The sequence below is a fragment of the Bubalus bubalis genome, chromosome 4 (assembly GCF_019923935.1).
Source record: "Bubalus bubalis isolate 160015118507 breed Murrah chromosome 4, NDDB_SH_1, whole genome shotgun sequence".
Classification (NCBI taxonomy): Eukaryota; Metazoa; Chordata; class Mammalia; order Artiodactyla; family Bovidae; genus Bubalus; species Bubalus bubalis.
The window spans coordinates 55,431,365-55,454,151 of NC_059160.1; the positions used below are offsets into that span (position 1 = coordinate 55,431,365).

The 22,787-nt window shown below is 41.3% G+C and overlaps 1 protein-coding gene across 14 annotated transcripts in view; it reads right to left on the reverse strand.

Annotated features, from left to right (window-relative positions):
• The window catches only part of ANO4 (anoctamin 4), a 442,247-nt gene that overhangs the window by 338,305 nt on the left and 81,155 nt on the right, over positions 1-22,787 (reverse strand). The window contains exon 1 of one of the 14 annotated variants that reach the window (XM_025283652.3): positions 20,876-21,224. The exons of 11 other annotated variants lie outside the window; for them this stretch is intronic. The gene's annotated coding sequence lies outside the window, so the exon portion shown is untranslated. Of the gene's footprint in view, positions 1-20,409; positions 20,664-20,875; positions 21,225-22,787 lie in introns of those variants that run through there. 2 more of the 14 variants (XM_044941450.2, XM_025283654.3) reach the window with 2 other exon arrangements.

A 22,787-nucleotide genomic window follows, 5' to 3' on the forward strand; every position in this document is an offset into this window, starting at 1 on the left:
CCATCCCCCATTCCATTCTCCCACCCCACCAATATGTTCACCATGGCCCCAACTTAAATCTCATACATAGAATGAAGCAGACAATTCTGGAATGAGTCTCTGCATGCTCTGAATGGGTAATTGCCATGGGAGAACCTCTTATACTATTCTTAGCCTTTGGGATCACATGCAAAACTAAGACAGAGCCCCACTTTAATCTCTTATTGTATTTCTGTTGATAAAAATATAGGACAAGGGGAAAAAATCAGTTTTTTTAAAAAATAAAAACAGATGCTAGCATTCACATTTTGATAAAAGATAAAATTCTGGTCCTGTCCCTCCTGCTTTCCTTTCCTTCATCCATAATGTACTGTTCTTAGGCATTTTCTCATATGAACTTACAGTCCCTTTAAAATTAGAAGAAAAATAAAGCAGGAATATTAATGTAAATGGACATGATAAATCTAAATGGGTGATGAAATATTCTAAAACTGGTTTTATCTCACAAGCTGGTAAATATATTAAAATTTTTTACTGACTTCTATGTTTGAAATGTCTGAGTTACATACAATACACCTCAATAAATATGTGTGTGAAGCATGCTGAAAAATGCAATGTAGCATTAAGAGGCTAACACTGCAAACAGACTTAAGGAGGCAACAAAAGCTTGGTCTTTGTTTTTAAGGATGTGGGGTGGTAGATGGACTTAAGAGTCTGTCATACAGAATGAAGTCAGAAAGAAAAACAAATACTGTATACTAATGCATATATGTGGAATCTAGAAAAATGGTACTGATGAACGTATTTGCAGGGCAGGAGTAGAGATGCAGAGAACAGATGTATGGACACGGGGCTGGTGGGTAGGGGCACAGGCTGAATTGGGAGATTGAGATTGACAAATACACAAGATAGCTAGCTAGTGGGAACCTGGTGTATAGCACAGGGAGCTCAGCTCACTGTTCTGTGATGACCTAGATGGGTGGAAGGGAGATCCAGGAGGGAGGGGATACATGTATATGTATAGCTGATTCACTTCATTATACAGAAGAAATTAACACAACATTGTAAAATAACTATACCAATAAATAACTATAAAGCAATAATTTTTTTAAAAAGATACTAGGCTGAAAGTGTTTTAGCCTAACAGAGAATCCACGTGAGTAAGAACACATGTGCATGAGCAAGCATCAGAGACATAAACAACTCAACCTGTTCAAGGCTGGAAGGAGTCCACAGGACCTCAAAATAGAAATATGGTCTTCATGTTCTGACTCAAAGAAGTTCCTGGAAATCTTCAGGTGTCTTAAAGGACATCAACACAGTCATTTCCTTAATACGAACCATGACTACTTCAGAACTACCCCAAAACAATCACATAGAAATGAAAACTGTACTGAGTTCATGCAGCACAATAGGTATTATGGATTGGCGGAAAGAACTTTGCACACCAGGAGCAACTCCTCCTCCATCACAGCCACATAAACAACTCCAACGCCATCAACATCACCATCAAACCCGCTGCCACCAGCAACACACACACACACACACACACATATCCCTCTGCTACAAATTCCTAATTTACTTAGCCAAGAACAGAGAATTTAACAGAAAAGAGCAGTTACACAAAATATAGAGGGGATGCAGCGTCTCTGCACAGATTTCCCTTCTTTCTTGGTTCTCTATGGAGCTTGGTGGTCCTGCCAGTGACCCTCCTCCTCCATGTGGCCAAGGCACTGCCAGAACAGAGAGAGAAACCTAGCTCTCCCCAAGATCTGCTCTCCTTCCCAGGCTTACTTCATTACTCTCAAACTGATGCTAACAGCCCTGCTTTGCCTTTTGAAGTGGCACTAAAAACATTTGGTTCTGGAACTCAGTGGGGCATGAGCAAGATCGTATTTCCCAGGTAGGGAGATGGTGGAGAGTTGCGGAAGCAGAATCAACATCCAACATCCCTGAGCAGTAGCTCCTCCCCTGGCCTTGCAGTCCCCCAAAAAGCCCCGCCATGCCTGGTCACATCGAATTCAACTCATTTGAAAACAGATTTGAGGTACTTTAAGAAATACAGGCATTCAAACTAGCTTTTAAAATACACATCTTTTAAATTAAAAATTCAAACAATATAAAGACATGAAAAAATGAAACAAGATTAGTTTCAAGGAAAAAGGAAAATTTAAACTCAAATTCAGCAAAACATTAAATAATTACATATTTTCAAAGATCTATACAACTGAATCTGTACACCTGAAACTAATATATTGTTAATTATATTTCAACTAAGAATTAAAAATAGATCCTATACTAACATTATTTATTCTTTACTAAATACCTTGCTAGTTGAGAAAACATAGATAAAATATTGAACTTAACCTATGAAAACTATATAAAATTCAGGCTGACTTACTGAATAAATATTTACTATATGCCTAGGATACGTCTATTGTGTGCTAGTTACCATGCATTGTTCTAGGCACCGGGAACACCAATGAGCAATACACATCAAATCCTCACTTTCTAGTCAACAGAAACAGGTAATATGAAGACAAATGAATAAACTAGAGAGTATGTTAGAAGATGGTAAGTACTTTGGAGAAAAATTAAGCTGCAAGGGAGACAGAGAATATCAAGAAGTGGGAAGTACAAACAGAGTGGTTGAGGAAGACCTCTCTGAGAGCCTGGGCAGGGACTTGGAGGTAAGAAGATAGATAAAGCTCAGAAAATAGAGAAAGAAGAGTGTCATAGGCACGGGGAGTAAAGTGTGCAAAAACCTGGGGCTTGAAAGTGTATCATGATGTGCTGAAGGAGCAGCAAGGAGGCCACCACAGCTGGAGCCGAGTGAAGAAAGCACAAGGTGGGGTGAGGAAATTATTTAGGTCCATGAAAAGTCAATAAAATGTTAAGTTAGAACTGACATGACATGACTTCTGTTTTAACTGGATGACTCCAGACTTCTGTGCTGAGAACACAGTGAAGAAGTCAAGGTCAAATAAGAGAGGCTGCTGCAATGATCCAGTCAAGAGACAAGGGTGGCTTTGACCAGGGCGGTGGTGAAGTACTCAGACGAGTGTCATACTCTGATATGTTCTGAATCTACATTCTTTGCCTAAAGAAGAGACTACCCTTTTATCGTTGAGGTTTTTACTTTGGGTGAAACAAGTATCAGGCTAAAATTATCTCGGTCATACTATATGGAGTAGATTTTGGATTTTCAAACACTTTCACTCATGTATGTCGTAAGATTAAAAACAAAAACTTCTGTATCCCCTCCTGAAGTCTTGAGTCCCCTCATGAAGTTTTAAGTTGACATCATCATAAATTTACATAGGATTACAAAGAATATAATTTCTGGTAATGTAAACAGCAAACTTTTATTTTTTTTTTGAAGAATCAAATTTTTTTTAACTTGAATCATTTATTTTATTCAATTTCATATTTTTCTTTTTTTTTATTTTATTTTTAAACTTTACATAATTGTATTAGTTTTGCCAAATATCAAAATGAATCCGCCACAGGTATACATGTGTTCCCCATCCTGAACCCTCCTCCCTCCTCCCTCCCCATATAAATTTATTTATTCTAATTGGAGGCTAATTACTTTACAATATTGTATTGGTTTTGTCATACATCAACATGAATCCACCACAGGTGTACACGTGTTCCCCATCCTGAACCCCCCTCCCACCTCCCTCCCCATACCATCCCTCTGGTCCCAGTGCACCAGCCCCAAGCATCCTGTATCCTGCATTGAACCTGGACTGGCGATTCGTTTCTTATATGATATTATACATGTTTCAATGCCATTCTCCCAAATCATCCCACCCTCTCCCTCTCCCACAGAGTCCAAAAGACTGTTGTATACATCTGTGTCTCTTTTGCTGTCTCACATACAGGGTTATCGTTACCATCTTTCTAAATTCCATATATATGCACTAGTATACTGTATTGGTGTTTTTCCTTCTGGCTTACTTCACTCTGTATAATAGGCTCCAATTTCATCCACCTCATTAGAACTGATTCAAATGTATTCTTTTTAATGACTGAGTAATACATAACTTCTATTAGCTTTACCACAAGGGGCCCAGACTTCTGGTCAAACAGTATGGGTTGTCTGTGAGGATGTTTTTGGGTGAAATTAACGTCTGAATGTGTAAAGAAAGCAGTTCATCTTGCTCCCTTCTCTCACCCTACTCCACCATGTGAGGATCTCATCCAATCCATTGAAGATCTGAATAGAACAAAAAAGCTAAGTAAGAGTAAACTCCTTCCTAATAGCCTTGGATTGGGATGTTGGTCTTTTCGGACCATTGGATTTGAACCAAAACACTGACTCCTGAGTCTTGAGCTTGCCAGCTTTGGTACAGAACTTAGCCCACTGGTTCTCCTGGGTCTCCAGCATGCCAACTGTAGATCTGGGGCTTCTCAGCCTCCAAATCCCAAGAGCTAATCCCTTATAATCTCTTATATCTCCTTCCTAGCCCCCACAACCCCCTCTCCCATATGTGGATGTGTATATATGTATGCATGTATGTTATTAGTCTGTTTCTCTAGAGAATCTTCACTAATGTAAACAACATTATCCATTTAAAATATAACCAAGTTCAAGCTCCTATCAACTGGAAATTTTATATAGCTTTTTTTTTTCCCATTAACTCTTTTATTCAGTCTACTTCCCCACAGAACTTTATCCCAATGTAGAAGTATTTGTTATATGTTGGGGAAGTCTTTTTATAGCCCATTCTACCATACTTCTTTGCAAGAAAATGTTTCAGACTGCTGCTTTGTCCGGTGCCCAGGTGGATTCCTGACCCCTGCACAATACACTGAAATGTGGGACATATAAGGAGATGACTTCCTGGCTAAAATGGGCAAAGAGTAACAGTGAAAGGGGAAGTGAGAAATAAGAGTTCAGACATTGGGAACCGATACCCTCAAAACATTCTATGCTTTAAGTGTTCAAATATACCCAGGGATACCTGTTTTAAACCTCTGGAGTGGACTACCCATTTGTCTGATCATGGTAGAATTTTCTGTGTATAATCCTAGCCGAGTTGTTGGGTGTCCCCTATGCTGCCATTAGAAATCCGTGGGGGGATGTGGGGGGAGCCTCGGGCAAATGTGTCTGTTAGCAACTCAGCTCACTCTGAAGGATGCTAACCCCACCTTTAATTTGACACTTGCTAGGGCACCAAGTCTTTCCTTAATTGGCCACACAGAGTGGCTGCACTCTAGGCCTTATCAGGAAGTACTGCCTCATGTTCCAAGGCAAAGAATAGTCTCAAAACCTCAGTTGAGAAAAACAATCACAGGGAAGCCTGCTGGAAGGACAAGGAGTTCATCTAGCTCTCCTATCAGTGGGCCAAATCAGATCCGCAGAGAATAGGGTACCACAACAAAACCTTGCCATTGCTCTTACAAAATTTTGCTTTGAAGCGATGCTATTAACCCAAAAATGTTTTAGGAGAATCAGCCTTACAAAACTTGATTTTCAAAACAAAACACAGTGTACTCTTTATGGACTCCTGGGAGAAATTCTCGTCTGATGTTGGTGCCAAGAGTAGTTATAATCATCCTGAGAAGCTGGTTTCTCTGTACTCCTCCAAATGTTTCCTCTTCCCGCTGGCTCACAGAAAACTTAGAGGCAAAGTTTTGGCCCCTGGAGCTTATGCTTAGGTCATTCTGACACACGATTTAATTCTATTCCTTGTCCCATTTTGTATTCTTAGCAGCCAAAATTCCTTCTGGCATGAGGGAATATACATACAGGTACCTATATATGTTTGATTGAAGACTGTAGGAGAAGGGAGCGACAGAGGATGAGATGGTTGGATGGCATCATCGATTCAACGGACATGAGTCTGAGCGAACTCCTGGATATAGTGAAGGAAGGGAAGCCTGGTGTGCTGCCGTCCATAGGGTCGCAAAGAGTCAGACAGGACTTAGTGACTGAACAACAATGACCTAAATATGTGTACACAGGCTGGAGTTTTGTCCTATAATCTCATGCTCCTTCCACATCCTTTTAGATCTACAGAGCTGCTGCTACTGCTGCTAAGTCACTTCAGTCGTGTCCGACTCGGTGCGACCCCACAGACGGCAGCCCACCAGGCTCCCCCATCTCTGGGATTCTCCAGGCAAGAATACTGGAGTGGGTTGGCATTTCCCTCTCCAATGCATGAAAGTCAAAAGTGAAAGTGAAAGTGGCTCAGTTGTGTCCGACTCCTAGTGACCCCATGGACTGCAGCCTACCAGGCTCCTCCATCCATGGGATTTTCCAGGCAAGAGTACTGGAGTGGGGTGCCATTGCCTTCTCCTTCTACAGAGCTGCTGCTGCTAAGTCACTTCAGTAGTGTCCAACTCTGTGCGACCCCACAGACGGCAGCCCACCAGGCTCCCCCATCCCTGGGATTCTCCAGGCAAGAAGGAGTGGGTTGCCATTTCCCTCTCCAATGCATGAAAATGAAAAGTGAAAGTGAAGTCGCTTAGTTGTGTCCGACTCCTAGCGACCCCATGGACTGCAGCCTACCAGGCTCCTCCATCCATAGGATTTTCCAGGCAAGAGTACTAGAGTGGTGTGCCATTGCCTTCTCCTTCTACAGAGCTACTTCCCTTTAAAATATTGCCTATTTTTTTTAATGCTTGGAATCATGAATATGCTATAGACTGTCACATCAAACCAAGGTACCAAGAATATAAGGTACAATCATTTGGGCCTCCAAAAATAAAACAAAACTTAACAGGATACAGGAGTATTTAAACAACAAAACAGTAACAAAAATCAAAATCTAATTTTAGGTTTTGATTAAAAATTGTTTGAGCTCCTACCTTGTGATAGACACTAAGCTAGATGTAAAGAATTAAGAAGAAAATAAGAATGGGTCATAATTCAAAAGGACTACTGTGGTTTGTGGAGGAGAGGAATTACAAATGTGTCTGCATGTATATACCCACACATGTTATATCATTAACACTGATGTAAGTCTATACAGGGTTATAATACAGAGGAATGTTAATGCCATCTCATGCTCAATTATGTATAAAGGATTCATATTGACTGTCTTTGTTGAAGGGACTCCTTATCCATTACTTTGACTACTATAACAATTGAAAAGTTCTTTAATTTCATGACTTATGATGGCAAGAGCAGATTAATTCAAGAAAGAATGAACCCACCCAACTCAATGAGGACTGTGCATGGTTTACTATACAGTTAACTGGAGAATATCGGCCAAATTAAATGCCTTGTTCAGTAGAGACCAAGTCTCTATTCCTGACCAATTTTAATTTCTACTCCTATTGTGTAAATATACCCACAGTCCATGGTAACTGGAGCAGTTTGGGACATGGTTTTCATTCTCAGTTTTGCAGAGGAAATTTACATTCTTATAAACAGCCTAAAATCCTCCAAAAGGCAGTGTCTGACAAGAGGTTGGGATCCATAAAATTTTTTTCATGATTGTATTTTCAGTTTTATGACATAACACCATGTGATTTACAGAAATATACTATTTAGAATGAATAGCTATGCAAAGATAACTCTCAAAGATAAGGAACTAGTCTTAACTCTGAAACATATTATAACCTTTAGCTAATGGAGAAGAATAGCAAGGTTTTAGAAACAACTCTCTTTAGCTAAAAGCCCTTGAATTAAATGTTAGGCAATTTATTATGTTCAGCCACATTTCATTCATTTCTCCCCACACTCCCAAGGTTCATGATCTGTGGGTCCTTTTCTGTGCCCCCAATTTGTCCCTCTCCCATGTCAATCCAGTCTGGCAATTTCTTATTATCAGGGTCCTGATTATTCTTTGCTGAAAATTCTCAGGCTGTGAAATTGCTTAAAGTTAAATTTTACTGTAGACTCTTTATCAATTTTATTGCTCAGGAAAGTAGACACCATTCATATACTTTCAATTAACCCTATTTAACACAGCCTCAGACACGGTAAGGCAATTCTGGGAATTCACTATTGAATCATTTCACACATTCCAGTGTGGTTTGCAAGTATACAGATGTACAGTAGTTCACCCTGCGAGAGGTCACGGTGCCCTACTCAGCAATCAGTTGCACTGACTGCTCATGCTGAAGTAGTCCTCGCCAGCTAGTCTTTCCTTATCTTCCTTTAAAATATTCTGTGCTTGCATCTTGCAGCTCCAGTGTGGAGACAGACCCACCTCTCACCACCTCAAAGGCCACTCCTCGGCCCATTGGCTCCTCTCTTCTGGACTTCTCCACCAGTCCCCTCACTGATCTATTTCCACCCTGACTCCCGACTGTGTTCTCCATGCAGCAGCAAGTGAGATTCTTTCAAGGTTGCCACTCTTCTACTCAAAACAATGCCCAGCTTCCCATCTCACTCTGATAAGGTCTAACATCTACCATGACCTCTGGCTCCCAGCCTCATTCTCCTGTCCCACTGCTCCAGGCCTCGTGTTTTTCTCCCTATTTTTTGTTCATGCCACACACAGTCCCTACTCAGGGCCAGTCCATTGGCTGTGTCCTCTGCTTGGATACCCTTTTCTCATATATCCCCTGGCTCGCTTCTTTCACTCTGCTCAGCCATCACGTTGCTGACAGGACCGTCCTGACCAGCCTACTCCACACCACTCTCCCTTCCTTCATTCTGCTTCATTGCACTTACCACTGCCTGCCACATTTTATTGATCAGCTTCTTTGCAGGTCTACTGTGTAACCTCTTTGGAAGCAGGGAGCATATCTACATTATATACTGCTGTATCCCTGAAGCCAAGAACAGAGCCTGGCCTACATGCAATCATAATGAGTAACTGTTGAATGAATCTCACATAAGGTTCCTCTGTCATGCCTCACGCCACTGACCCAGTTTAAACTAGTCTTACTGGGCTGACTGTTACAATCTCCGTACTAGCAGTCCTCATTGTATGCACACGCCCTTCCTCCCCACTTGACTCCTACTAGAGTGACGGGAATCTGCACTCTGACCTTGACTCTTTCCTGCTCAGAGTTTTCTCCAATGCCTATAGAATATAGCAAAATCTCCTTACCATGTCATATTAAGCCTTTTGAGATCTGGCACACACCTACTTGCCAAGCCTCATCTCCTACTCTGGCCCCATAGGCTCAATTACTTGCAGATCAAGTTATGCCACATTGTCTTCACACTGGTTCACTTCTCTGCCTGGAGCAGCCCCCTCTGCTTTGCCCACCTGGAAGCAGCTCATCTAAGTGGTCTCAGTTCAGATGAGAATCCTCAGGGAAGCCTTCTCTGATTGGCTCAAGACAGCCCTAAACCCTCCCCTCTATGCTCCAACTCTACCATGCATAGGTTTTCAAGCAAGCACACTGCCGCAGTACCATTATAATTTTTTGTTTTCAGGTCAGTCTCCCAGTGAACGTTGAAAACCCCCTAATGAAAGGAACCACGTCTTGTTAATATTCATATTCCTAAATGCTTGGCCTATGGTAAGTGCTCATTAAATGTCTCCTGAGTTAGTTAATAGATAAATGAGCTAATGGAAGAATGTAAAAAGGACACTGTGCGAAAGGATCAGAGTAACTGGTCCTCTGAATTTGGGAGTGTGAAATTCAATTGCAAATTTAAAACAAATACATTTTCATGGTTAAACCAACAATTCAAAATATGAGGTTTTAAAAAAGGAACAAAAAAAGCAATCACATCTATATGGATTTTTAAATATTTTTTCCCCAGGTTATTTATTCAGTCTACAGTGCTCAATGAACACTCCCATTCCTTTCTCATCTCTCAATACTTCTGGAAATACATGAAGACTAGTAAGGACTTATCATAATACCATATCAAATAATTTATTCAAAGAAAAGATACTACTGATACATGTGAAGAACGTTAAAACACTACTGAGCTTCACAAAAGAAGATCTGAATAAATGGGAACCTATACCCTATTTGAGGACAGAATTTATTCAATTTCATAAAATACTTTCCTTAATCTATAAACTTAATTCAACCCTCCCCCTAAAACATGATTTTTAAAGAACCAAACTATTTTCAAAGTTCATATAGAAAAAAGAATGTAAGAAGACACAAGAAAATCCTGGAAGAAAAAAAAAGACTAGCCATCCGAGATATTAAACCATAGAAAACTAAAAGAAATTAACACAGTGCAGTTATCCAACAAACTGGCAGTCAACAAAACAGAGCAAACTCTCCAAAAATAGCTCGAACTGCAGAGGGGATTAAATACAGGATGTTACCCTTTCCTTCCACTTTCACCCTGGTCGAAGTAAAAATCATCTCTCTCAAGAACCATCACAGTAAAAGCAAGGGAAAGACATCATTCAAGAAACGTTTGGAGAGAATTGGGTAGTTATTGAAGAAAAATAAATTCAGATTTCTATTTCATTACTACAGCAAAATAAGTTTGAACCAAAGAAATATATGAAAATAAAATCTTCATAGAAGTCCAACAAGACATTATTGAAGAATTAATTTTATGATCCAAGAGTGGGTTAGGCTTTTTTGATTATCATACAAAATCCAGAAAGAAAGAAACATATGACGATTTTAACTATATAAAAACAAAGCTTTTATGCCCAAAATGTCATAGACAGTATCAAAAGATAAATGGCAGGACAGCAGGAACCATTTAGGGGAAAATCATATCAGAAAATGTTAATTTCTTTTATAAAGAGTTACTAAAATTTAAGGTCAAAACTCAAATCTTAAAAGTAAGCTTGCAAAGGGCACAGAAGAGAAAGATATGAGGATGTCACACGAAAAGATACTCAAATTAAACTATGAGATGCTACTTTTCCCCGGCAGATTAAAGTCAACAACAATTTGGTAAAAGCTATTAAAATTTTCAACTCACAAGTTCTGTGACCCAGCATTCCACTATTAGAAATATTTCTTACATACTTCCTGGCATATGACTACTCTCCTCTAACCACCCTGCCCCCATCTCCACCAGTCCCCTTTCCTTGGTTGTTCTCTCCAGGAAACTGCAAGTCACAGCGCAGCAGTAGCTTGTCTAGACCATAGTCCATCTGAAGAGCCATCATTCCTAAACCCTCTAGAATATCAAGAGTCAAAGGAATGTAATCATATTTGCTTCCATCCTGTGCTTTTCTCTTCAATCTCATCTTTTTCTTTTCGTGACAGAAAGTTGCTTCTTATGTCTAGTAGATCTTCCTCCCATTGACCCCTTTGGCCAAGTGGGCCTTCAGTTCTCCTGTTCATATGTCTCTTTGATTCATTTATGATCCAAGTGAATTTTAAATCACAATAAGCCTCTCAGAGACTGAGAACAAAACCTGTGAGATCCATCCAAAAAGCTCCAATGTGAAATCATTAATCACAAACGTGAAGAAGAAGGCACAATCTGAATTATTAAAGAAAAGTTCTGCTAGGCCGGTAAATATATATGCGAGAATTTCTCCAAATTCCTAACAGCAGAGAGGCAATGATAATAATGAGCTAACAACTGTTAGGCTGTGTGACTATCTTGTAGCCACTGTGCTAAGTACTTTCCAAGTACTATCTCATTTAACTCAGCCACTCTATAAAACAGAGAATATTAGTTAACCCCCTTTTTATAACTGAAGACAATGACATACAAAGAGAGTAAGTAACTGGGACTTTCCTGGTGATCCACTAGTTAAGACTCCATGCTTCCACTGCAGGGGGTGCAGGTTCGATCCCTGGTCAGGAAGCTAAGATTCTGCATGCAGTGCAGCCCAAAACAAAGAAAATTTCTTGAATGGAATAAAAATTAAAATACAACATATCAACTTAGAAAGAGACTAAGTAACTTGCTCAAGATCCAAAGGCAAGCAACTAGCAGGGCCAGAATGGGAACCAGACTGCCCCAGAGCAGCTCTGAACCACCAGAAGATATTTTGCTTTAAATCCTAATTTTTTTAGAAGGTAGAAAGTATTGACTGGAAGCTTGCTTGGAATAGAATGGAACACTGATACTGAATTCAAGATCACACAGAATATAGAGTGGGAATTTTTAGAAATCCATAAATACTGCTTTTTGTTTCAAGTCATTATTTCCATTAACCAATTCACACAGATGTTCCACATTAGGCAGCACCTGTTTCTGGAAGCGTTGCTCATTGACACACATATGTCTCACAGGCTTTATCTTCCTTCCTGAACTGAAATTCCTTGCTAAATTCCCTGTGTGTTCCTTTCAGTTCACTCCCATCTCCTTCTCCTAATGAGTTATGCTCACTGGTGATGGCCACCATTTCTCTGTCTCCCACAGTCCCATAAGCTCACAGTCTTTCTCCAAGAACAGCCTAATTCACTCCCCTCAGATTCTGGTGAGAGAGAGATCTCTTCCTATCCCATACTGTTTCTTTAAATTCTGACAATTTTACCCTTCAGAAACACACTCATATGAGCTTTGATGTCTACAGTACTTTTCCTTTAAGTCAGATCAAAAACTGAATTCCTGCTTTTAACTTTTGCTCACAGCACTCCAATGGTTTCAACAGTTGCACTTATGTAGCAAGAAAAATAAATTCGTTTTATTTATGATAGACTCGTCAGAAAGCAAATATAAAAACAAGAAGCTGAAACAATAAATGAAGAAAATGATTCAAACATAACAAATAAGTTAAATAAATCAAAAGAAAGCCAAATGTGAACAAAATATTCATTTTTTTCCCCCTAGTGCTTATCGCCATCTGACATGCTTTGTATGGGCTAAAATAATCTGTTTCCTCCTCACCTCCTACCACAATGTTTTCTCCATGAAGACAAGATGTTGACCATTTTGCCTGTTTCTTCAGTGCCCAGAACTGAGTCAGGAGCATAGTATTATAAATGTTCAGCATGCATGTTAGTCACTCAGGCATGTCTGACTCTTTGTGACACCATGCCAGGCTGCTCTGTCCATGGAATTCTCCAGGCAACAATACTGGAGAGGGTTGCCATTCCCTTCTCCAGGGGATCTTCCCGACCCAGGGATTGAACTTGATTCTCCCACATTGATGGCAGATTCTTTACCTTATGAGCCACTAAGGAAGCCCATAAACGTTCAGTAGTCCTCGTTAAATGAGTGAGTGAGTGAATGAAGCTATTCTATATTATCATCTCTCACTCCGTAAACAAGATTTGCTTTCATACTCTGGCCAAGATATTTAGAGATCCTCCTCAATCTTTTTTAGGTTCCTTTCAAGATGGAGAGTCATCTGATCAGATCCAATTCTGAGATGTACAAAACTTAACTACTCACCACTTCCTAAACATATGTTTCCTGACTCTTAAAAAAAAAGGAGGGAAGACACGGCAGAAATTATACTTTAGGGATGAACTAACACAAAATTTTCTAAGCCACTTTTTCACCTAAATGAAACTAATTCATGCATGCCTGTACCCACTGGTTCATAAGATGATGATTATCAGTTTAGTTCAGTTGCTCAGTCATGTCCGACTCTTTGTGACCATATGGACTATACCACGCCAGGCTTCCCTGTCCATCACCAACTCCCGGAGCTTGCTCAAACTCATGTCCATTGAGTCAGTGATGCCATCCAACCATCTCATCCTCTGTCATCCCCTTCTCCTCCCGCCTTCAATCTTTCCCAGCATCAGGGTAAGATGAATGTATTCTTTGTAAATAGCACAAGGCTAATTGCCAAAGAAAAAAGCCATAAATTATTAGCAATAAAGCACCAAAGGGCCTACGGGGTTCTTTACACTCTGGACAGTGTGTTAACAGGCACTTCAGTGACCTCGGTCCTCAACTCTCTCTAGGTCTAAAACTGATTGATTTAGGTTAGATTTTCCAGCTTCATTTCCTTGTGATGACTTTGAATGTCAAACTATACCCTCAAGGGCAAAAGGGGTGGGTGAGAAACACATGTCTTATGCTAAGCAACTGCATTTCTCCCCTGCTGAATACAGACTTTTGACTTAATTAAACCTGAGGAGAGATTCCAAACAAATTTCTAACTGGCTTTTTCTAGACTCTATTATCTCCCAACTTACAGAAATTCATCAACTGCCACTCAGATCTTCTGATACCACTGCCATCTCCCCCACCCAAAAGTTCCTCATCCTGCTCTGCATTTTCTACTCCCCTCCGTACAGGCCCATCCCACTCCCTTTACCTTCCAACCGAAGCTACCTCATTGTTGACCCACCATCGCATCTCTAAGTTCTTACTAAAGCCAGCCCCTCTGCCTAAAATGACCTTTCTACTTCCGTCATGTCTGAAGTCTACAGCCTACTAGACTCTGTCTGCCTTGTAACCAGGTCACAGAATAAGTTTTCACTAGTTTGTGGCTTTTTGGAGGACAGGAATTACACTGCTTTTTTTTTTTTTTTTTCTTTAAAACTTTCATTCCTGGGGACCTGACACAAGGCTCTGCTTAGAGAAGACACTTAATAAATTCTTAACTGTTTATTGAAACTCACTGGGAGGCAGAAACATTTTCTGGGATTTCACATAGAATTTCTAACGGATTACACAGGATGGCTGCCAGTCTCTTTATCCTTCTCAGTACAATTCATACAGTCACATTATTTTGAAAAATTAAGTTTTCCATACAGAGCAGCCATTGCCAATACCAGCACCCTAGGTTTTCTATGGTGATTCTCGATCTGTTTGCTCAAGAATTATTGTTATTGCTCAGTCCCTGACTCAAGAATTACTGGATATCTGCTATTCAGCAGTCACTCTCCTGGGCCTTAGGATATAGAGATGAAAATACGGTCCATGCCCTCAAGGAACAAACTGTCTACTTGGGAGAGACGCAAGTAGACAAGGAATTATAATAATAGTTTATAAAGTCCTATGAGGTGTATCGGAGAAGGCAATGGCACCCCACTCCAGTACTCTTGCCTGGAAAATCCCATGGATGGAGGAGCCTAGTGGGCTGTGGTCCATGGGGTCACTAGGAGTTGGACATGACTGAGCGACTTCACTTTCACTTTTCACTTTCATGCATTGGAGAAGGCAACGGCAACCCACTCCAGTGTTCTTGCCTGGAGAATCCCAGGGACGGGGGAGCTTGGTGGGCTGCCATCTATGGGGTTGCACAGAGTGGGACACGACTGAAGTGACTTAGCAGCAATAGCAGCATGAAGTCTATATCAAGTCCTACGAGGTATGTAAGAAGACAGACAGGGTCTACCTAGCTCAGCTTTGGGCACAAGGCTCAGTAAAAGTGGTAAGTGTTAAAAAATTTCCATGGGAGATGTTGTCTGAGATTGTCCTGAAAGTTAGTCTCAGGAGAAATAGCATGTGCAAAGGCAAAGAGGCAAGTGAGAGCTCCTTACTGCGGAGCACTACAAATGTTTTGGTATTTCTGGAATGTTCTAGGGGAGTTGCAGAACAAGAAGCAATGGCTGTACATTGTAACAGGCCTGGTATACAAGGCTAAGGAGTTTGGTCTTTAACCTACAGTTAGTTCCATGGACACTGTGCTATCCAGACTATGAATTTACAATTCCAGGAATCAGGCTAGTTTTGCCAAAAAATGGAACAGTCATCTTGGTGAATCCCAACAACAGTACAAACAAGTTCAGCTGATTAATCCCTTTTGTTGAATCAGGTAACAAAAATCACAAGCTAAAAATACTATTTTGGAAAATGGTAAAGATATACCTTGCAATGACAGCAAAGGTGCTTTTTTATGAAAAGAACTTCTCAGTGGAATAATCACAGGAATGAACTGCCCAGGTAAACTGTTTCTCAACTTGGGCTCTTTCAGAAATGGTTATGAAACAGTAAGCAGGCCACTGGCTGAAAAAGTCAAGAGATGATGAACTCCATGAAGCATCACTAAACTGAACGCCCTCAGAACAATGGCAGCATCCAGCTATGTCACCAGGAGGTCCCCACTGCCTGGCACTAGGGTGGACACGTCAGGTGCTCAATGAATATTGGAGTAAATAAATAGACAAAGGAACTGATCCGTAAACATCACGCCCTCAACTGAACAGAAACACCTGAAGCCCAGGGGGTGGGAAATCAAGCATAATATTTTTAGAATTCTTGAAACGTTCTTAAGAAAAGCAGTTTCAATATAAAAAAATGCATTTCCGCACAAGCATAAACACGTGACCATAAACAGTTGCTTGATGTGACTCACTCTGACTGGCACAGCCACGTAATCTGCATGAAATAACCCCAGAAATAATGGACAGCAGTGAGTTAGATGCCACAAAGCAGTTTTGTGAGCAAAGAATGGCACGGTAAGTGTCAGCTGTGTATCGTGGAAGGGCCCGCACCAGGAGTGGAGCTGGTGTCTCAGTAAATCTGTCCACATTGACTCAACTGTCTTGCCCAGGTGCTGACCAGATCTCTCCTGTGGTAGTGACTTAACTTCCCAAGACTTTAGCTTTCTTATCTATGAAACCAGATGGTAGGTAAGATACTCAAGATCCCTTTTGATGACAAGGAGAGGTATTTCAAGGTGTCCCCAGGTCAGCAGGTAGTCGCCATACCCACATAAGCCCTGATCATGAAGGATCAACATCAGCACATGTTTCTGAGTAACTCTGATGATCATGTCACTGTCATGACATGCTGGGGTCTTGTAGGGTTAAGGGAAGGCACAGCTTATTCCTCATCCCCCAGAAATGTCTCATCCGGGTCAATTGCCTTAGAAATCACCCATCTAGTAAAAAAAAAAAACAGAGCTGGAACAACAGTTCATGATTTTTAAGTGATTGGGAGAGCCCTCAGATTATCTGCGGCTTCCCTGCTGGCTCAGACAGTAAAGAATCTGCCTACAATGTGGCAGACCTGAGTTCGATCCCTGGGTCAGGAAGACCCCCTAGAGAAGGGGACAGCTACCCACTCCAGTATTCTTGCCTGGGAACTCCCATGGACAGAGGAACCTAGCAGACTACAGCCTGTGGGGTCACAAAGAGTCAGACACAACTGAGCAACTAACATTTTCACTTTCACTTTTCAGATTATCTGGTTCTCCAAGCCCAATTATGAGTTTGAGTCTGACAGCCAGTTCGTGGCTGAGACCAGACAGGCACTTGGGGTCCTGAAGACATCCTGCTGGGACTGCCCATGGTGTCTAATGGTGTCCAGACACTGTTCCCTCTCTGACACTCACAGGAGGTCCCCAGTGGGAGACCAATGGGAAAAATGTAAGTGAATTCCTGCTGTATGACAATATGTCTGCTTCCTATAAGAATGGCTGCAAGCCAAAAGGTCATTCAGCAGATGCCTAGTTAAGGGTCAGAGATTTCTATTAGAGAACAGGCCCACCAACCCTGTCATTATGTATTTTTAACAGTTTCTTGACTCTTCAGACTTAAAGGCCAACAGCCAGAGTAGAGAATTCATGCTAAGTATGGGGAGGAATTTTTCCCCTTTCATCTTACATTATTTTCAGGCTGTGATTTGACTCTCCTCCAAAATTCTGCCAACTCCCTTTACTACCCAAGAGATATAACTTGCAACATAAACATTTATGACAGTGTGGGTAGATTATTAAGCTCCTAAGTACATGATTTTTTTTCTGCAAAGCTGACCTAGTGACTATAGTCCTAGATGAATTTAGAAGGGAGACAGATCAAAAATGCAGTCTTCAACACAGCTCATGAAGAACCTCTCCTCTTTTATACAATCTGTCTGAGTTGCCAATTGACTAGCAAGTTCCTTTCAAAGTAGATCACCATAGCTGGTGTTGGAAGTGGTTTTGAATCTCTGTTAAAAAATGGTTCTCCCTCTAAGCAGCTTTATGTGGGAGTTATATGTTCTTTTTACTCTTTAAAAAAAAGGGGGGCTCATGGAGAGATGGTAAAAGAATATGTCGCCTTAATTATATTTTAAAAAGCCACAGGAAAATTCAGCCAACATCCTTAATGATATAGTTCATTCAATTTCCAAGAAATCACAATCAAGTGATTTTATTTTGTATCATCCATAAACTCCCCCCCTTTACCAAAAGACCTTTTAAGTAGTAAACATGTCAAGATTTGAGGGCATTCCAACCTAGACAAATCTAGAATGTCATTAATTAAAATGCAAAAGTGATTCTATTTCTGGTCCTAGTAATCAACTATGGAAAGTAGTTTCAATGACAAGAAGGCCTACAGACACATGTGGTTATAGTTATGCTAACAGGGACAATTTCTTCTCTCAGTTACATGATTATAGGTTGAGCACAAAAGAGTTTGGTTACTGGAAGAGAAGCTGTTAACCAACTCTTCATTAATCAAACAATCGTTATTGAGTTTACAGGTGGACACATATGCGTGTCCATGCATAGAAACATAAAGCAGAAGTGGGAAAGAAAGCAGAAAGAAGATAAAAAAATGGAAAATACTGACTCAGAATATAAGCTATAGGTTTCAAATTAGATCATCATCAAAAGAAACAGTAAAAGCACTGTTTTAATGACATTTGTATGAGTAACTGTATCTACATCTATCTAGGTGTTTCTAGACCCATTTCAAATAAATACAATTTGCTAGGGTTGCAAGCAAAATTGGTTGCAAGACATAGCAGCTAAACAAAAACACACACACAAAAAATGTGGCAGTGACTACATCACACCAAGAGGCTAAGAGTTCCTGGCTCCATTCAGCACAGCTTTTACCAGTGTTTCCTGCAGTGCTTATATATGCTGCCTTCAGGGACCCTGCAAAAGAATTAACCTAACTTCATGCTTTGAGACAAGCAAACACAAAGAATGCACTCTCCCAATTCAGAAAAATTCCCAAAGGCGTTATCTGGAGGAGGGGTGTGGAATCATTGGGGAAATCCCTACCAAAAAAAAAAAAAAACTAGCTGGAGAATGCAAAGCAGAGCCTCAGAAATGTTTCTCCTCCCCTCTAAATGAGCATGCTACAAATACGGAAAATATGTACACAACAGTCACAAGTAAACAATACACTTGTGAATATGCTGCATATATACAATTCTGATGGCACAGATGAATATTCTGCTCAGTAAAATGAAGAACGCCCACAGCATTCTCTCTCAAAGCTAATGTTGCTACTAATTAAAACAAAAGATTTCTAAATGTGTCTGAAATGGCCTGTCTTGTGAAATGCAGGGTCTATTTCCAAGACACCCAAGCTGACTCTATAACTCTTTCCATCTTGATGAATACGTCAAGTTGAGTTGCCAAGCACCTGATAAAAATCCTTGCAATTGGAGGGGAAATAATTAAGCAAAGTAAGAAAACACCAGTAGAGTTGAAAGTCAACAACTAAACATTAGAATCAAAGGAAGCAGAGAAGTCAGCCAGTTAAATGACAACATTTCTCCCAGCCATAACTAAGTGTAGGGAGGTATGGATATTAGAATAGCTAATGCAAACAATGATGAAAGTATTTCAAGCATTATTTAATGATTCAGAGGTTACAGTATGCAAGGATCCTAATTTGTTGCTGTTATCCTATTTGCTGGTTTCACTGTGAAGCTGGGATATAATGTAAACATCTACAAATTCTTGTTCTTTGTTTTAATATATGCTTTCATGTATTTAAAGAACCCTCCACCAAAACCAACCAAATGTACCTAGGGAACAAGATAAAAGCATATGTCTGATGTCATCACCACTATTTTAAGACAAATCCACACTGAGGGTAGAAATAAAAGTGGTGAGAAAGAGCAAGCCAGTCAAGCAACTTTCCGTTCCAAACTCCCAATCAACAGGGAGAAAGACCAGAAATTTCACCCCACATTTCCCCCTCCCTAGAGTTAAATGAACCACAATCAGAAAACCCACACAAAATCAAGTAAGATAACCCATCTCCAGTCCAAGACTGGAAAATAAGGAGCAGAATGAGAACTGCAAAGCTTATTCTTTGGAATGCTGCGGTGATCAAAATAATCCAAGACACCTGCTACTAAAAAAAAAAAAAAAAAAAAAATGACAAGACAGACATCTCCCTATGAGAAGAGACTCCCCTTTAATCCCAGGTTCCACAAGATAGAGCTGTACTTTGTGTTCACGATGTGTTTCCTTTGGACTTTCAGGGGCTGACAATAATTGACCCGAAGCTGTGGTGCCGGAGCCACCAGCCTCAGAGACCAGGTGAAAAATCAGAACACGAATCTAAGAGTAAATGCCCTGCAACAAAACAGCCGGCCTGATGTCACCGCAACACGCACGTTCTTCCTTCCAACCCTGCTTATGTTCTGTGAGCGAAGCCTAACCATTCTAACAGCCTCCAAGCCTTTTATCTACCAAGAGGAGGATTGAAACTATGTTGTCAACTCAAAAAAACGTGCCTCTTCTCACTGCCCCACCACCCTCGGAAGAGGATGGGAAGAGACCCATCTGCAGAACAGGCACCCTGAAATTCCAAAGAGAAAAAGCAATGAGGTCATGCCGTCTACTCCGTCCGCCGGCACAGGGGTCCTCCCGCCGCCGCCAATGTTACCACCCGAGTTGTAAAGCCCACGAGAAAGACGCAGGGCTGGTGTGGACCCACAGGCAGGTGCTTAAGGCGCCGCTGCCCCCAGCCGACTCCGACATAACTCACACGTGTGCCGTCGTCTCCGGGAAAGATGGAACAGTTCGCTAGGTGGGCCGATCAGCCCGGCCCTTCCGGATTCGGAGAGAGTGCACCTGAGCACGCCGAGGGTTCATCTCGCCCCCAGATTTGTCAGTTGCCCTCCCCGGATCCCCTGCACACTGCTGCAGTTTACCATCATGCTCACATCTCCCTGGTTGCTGCTTCAAGGACAAAGAGAGAGTGCTTATGTTTCCATCACAGCTGAAGAGCTCCGTTTATGGAAACAATTAAACAAAACAAAAGACAAACAAGCCAGACAAACGACCCTCCAGCATTTTCAACAGCTGGATCCCCACTCCCCACCCCCAGACGTGGACCCAAGAACACTAGAGAAACGCAGAGAGAAGGTCACTAAGCTTAGCTAGGAAGCGAGCGAGCTAGCTAAGCGTTCACTTCACTGCAGCAGGGCTGCTCATTGAATGCAAGCACTTACCATAAAAATAGAAAGAGTCAACAGAAGGAGAAGGGATCCTTCCTCAGAGTCTTAGACAGAAAGAAATCCACCGCGGAGATCTAGGCAACGGATGAGGCCAACAAAGTGATGAAAGACGAGAAAACCAACATACACAAGTCCTTCTCAGCCTCCCCCACCCCGGGCCCGCATGCAGTTGTTTGTGCTGTAAAAGCCCTGAGAAGTCGGGAACAGGACTCTCCCGAGGGCGAGCTGGAGCGCGAACAGCCTGGTGGATTTCAGAGCATCACGCCCAGGGCTCTCCTCCCCGCCACCGGGGCAGGGGCGGCGAGGTGGGGGGAGGCTGAGCACAAGGCCGGGGTCGGAAGGTGAAAAGAGAGATGGGAAAGCACCTCTTTGGAGTGTGAGGAACTACCGGCTAGAATATCAGAATTCCCCATCAGTTATTGCCAGCAACCAATCAGCCCAGCCAGGGGGCCGTGTCAGTGTGACAAGAGAGCAGTGGATAACAGCCCGTTCTCAGCGAGGCAGGACAGCCCCCTGCCTCCACCGGAGTTGGGCAGGATTGGCATCTTCTCCTCCTCTGCCCCGTTGCTGATAATATTTGCTTTGTTTTTAAAAATAAGACCCAAAGCCCCATAGTTATACCAACCAATCAGGAAGTTTGCTTAAGCATCCCACAGCATCTCTGCAAGAAGCCAGCCTTGAAACCCAAACTAAATGATATCTAAGGGCATCTCACAGACCAGACAGCCCTGATGATGTGAGCACAGAAGTCACCATGAGTACGATAATGACACGCTGGACCATAAGCTGCTTCATGCCCAAGACACAGGATGAAATACCAGGGACCTGGATCCCAGGTTCACAAGTGAGACTTCTAGACAGAAATGGGTTAAAGGTCTCTCTAAAATCTTCTCAGTTTTGATAAATTTTCTTATATAATATATAGATAGAAGTACTTATTAGAGATAGTTTATAAAGATAGTGACAGTTCTTTTTGAGGTTTCTTATATCACCTATAAGACAGAATGCGTGGATTTGGGTAAAAATACCTGTATAATGATGAGATGGTTGGATGGCATCATGACTCAATGGACATGAGTTTAAGTAAGCTCCAGGAGTTGGTGATGGACAGGGAAGCCTGGCGTGCTGCAGCCCATGGGGTTGCAAAGAGTCAGACATGACTGAGTGACTGAACTGACCTGTATAATAGTTCATAGGCACACAGAAGTTTGAAAAACTCTGAGCTAGACTAATAAAACAGGGAAATGCGTGAATTCTGTAGTACTGACTAACAAGTAAAGAATATTATACTTTTTCTGCCTGCCTTTCTTCCCATTCTATTTTAATATTGAACTGTAAACTCAGTTCATATGTACTCATTCCGTTTTGGCTGTGCATGCGTGCCTGCTAAGTCACTTCCGTCATGTATGACTCTCGGCGACTCTATGTCTGTGGTGATTAAATTAAATTGGGGTGTTGGTTCTCGAGTTAAATGCCAGTTGAATTGGATCCCACAGTAAAACTTCAGAACTGTTTAACTTGGGGAAACTGTCTTGGGTCATCTTTTTATCTTTGCAAGAAATATTAGCTCTTTGTACTAGCTAAGAGTTAACAGGAAGACACAAATGTGGCTGGGTTGCTTTGTTTTCAGGTGGTATACATGATAGAGTCTTTAATCTAATTTCAACTTTTTCCTACAACTTAAAGGATCATTTGGACATTGTGTTGCAATCTGAACCCAGACTCAAGCTAACTTTGGGAAGCCTGAATACTGCCAAGTAAAAGGAAGCACTATGGTTGGGAGAGGGGTTTGGAAAAGAATGGATACATGTATGTGTAAGGCTGAGTCCCTTTGCTATTCACCTGGAACTACCACAACATAGTTAATTGGCTATACCCCAATACAAAATCGGAGAAGGCAATGGCA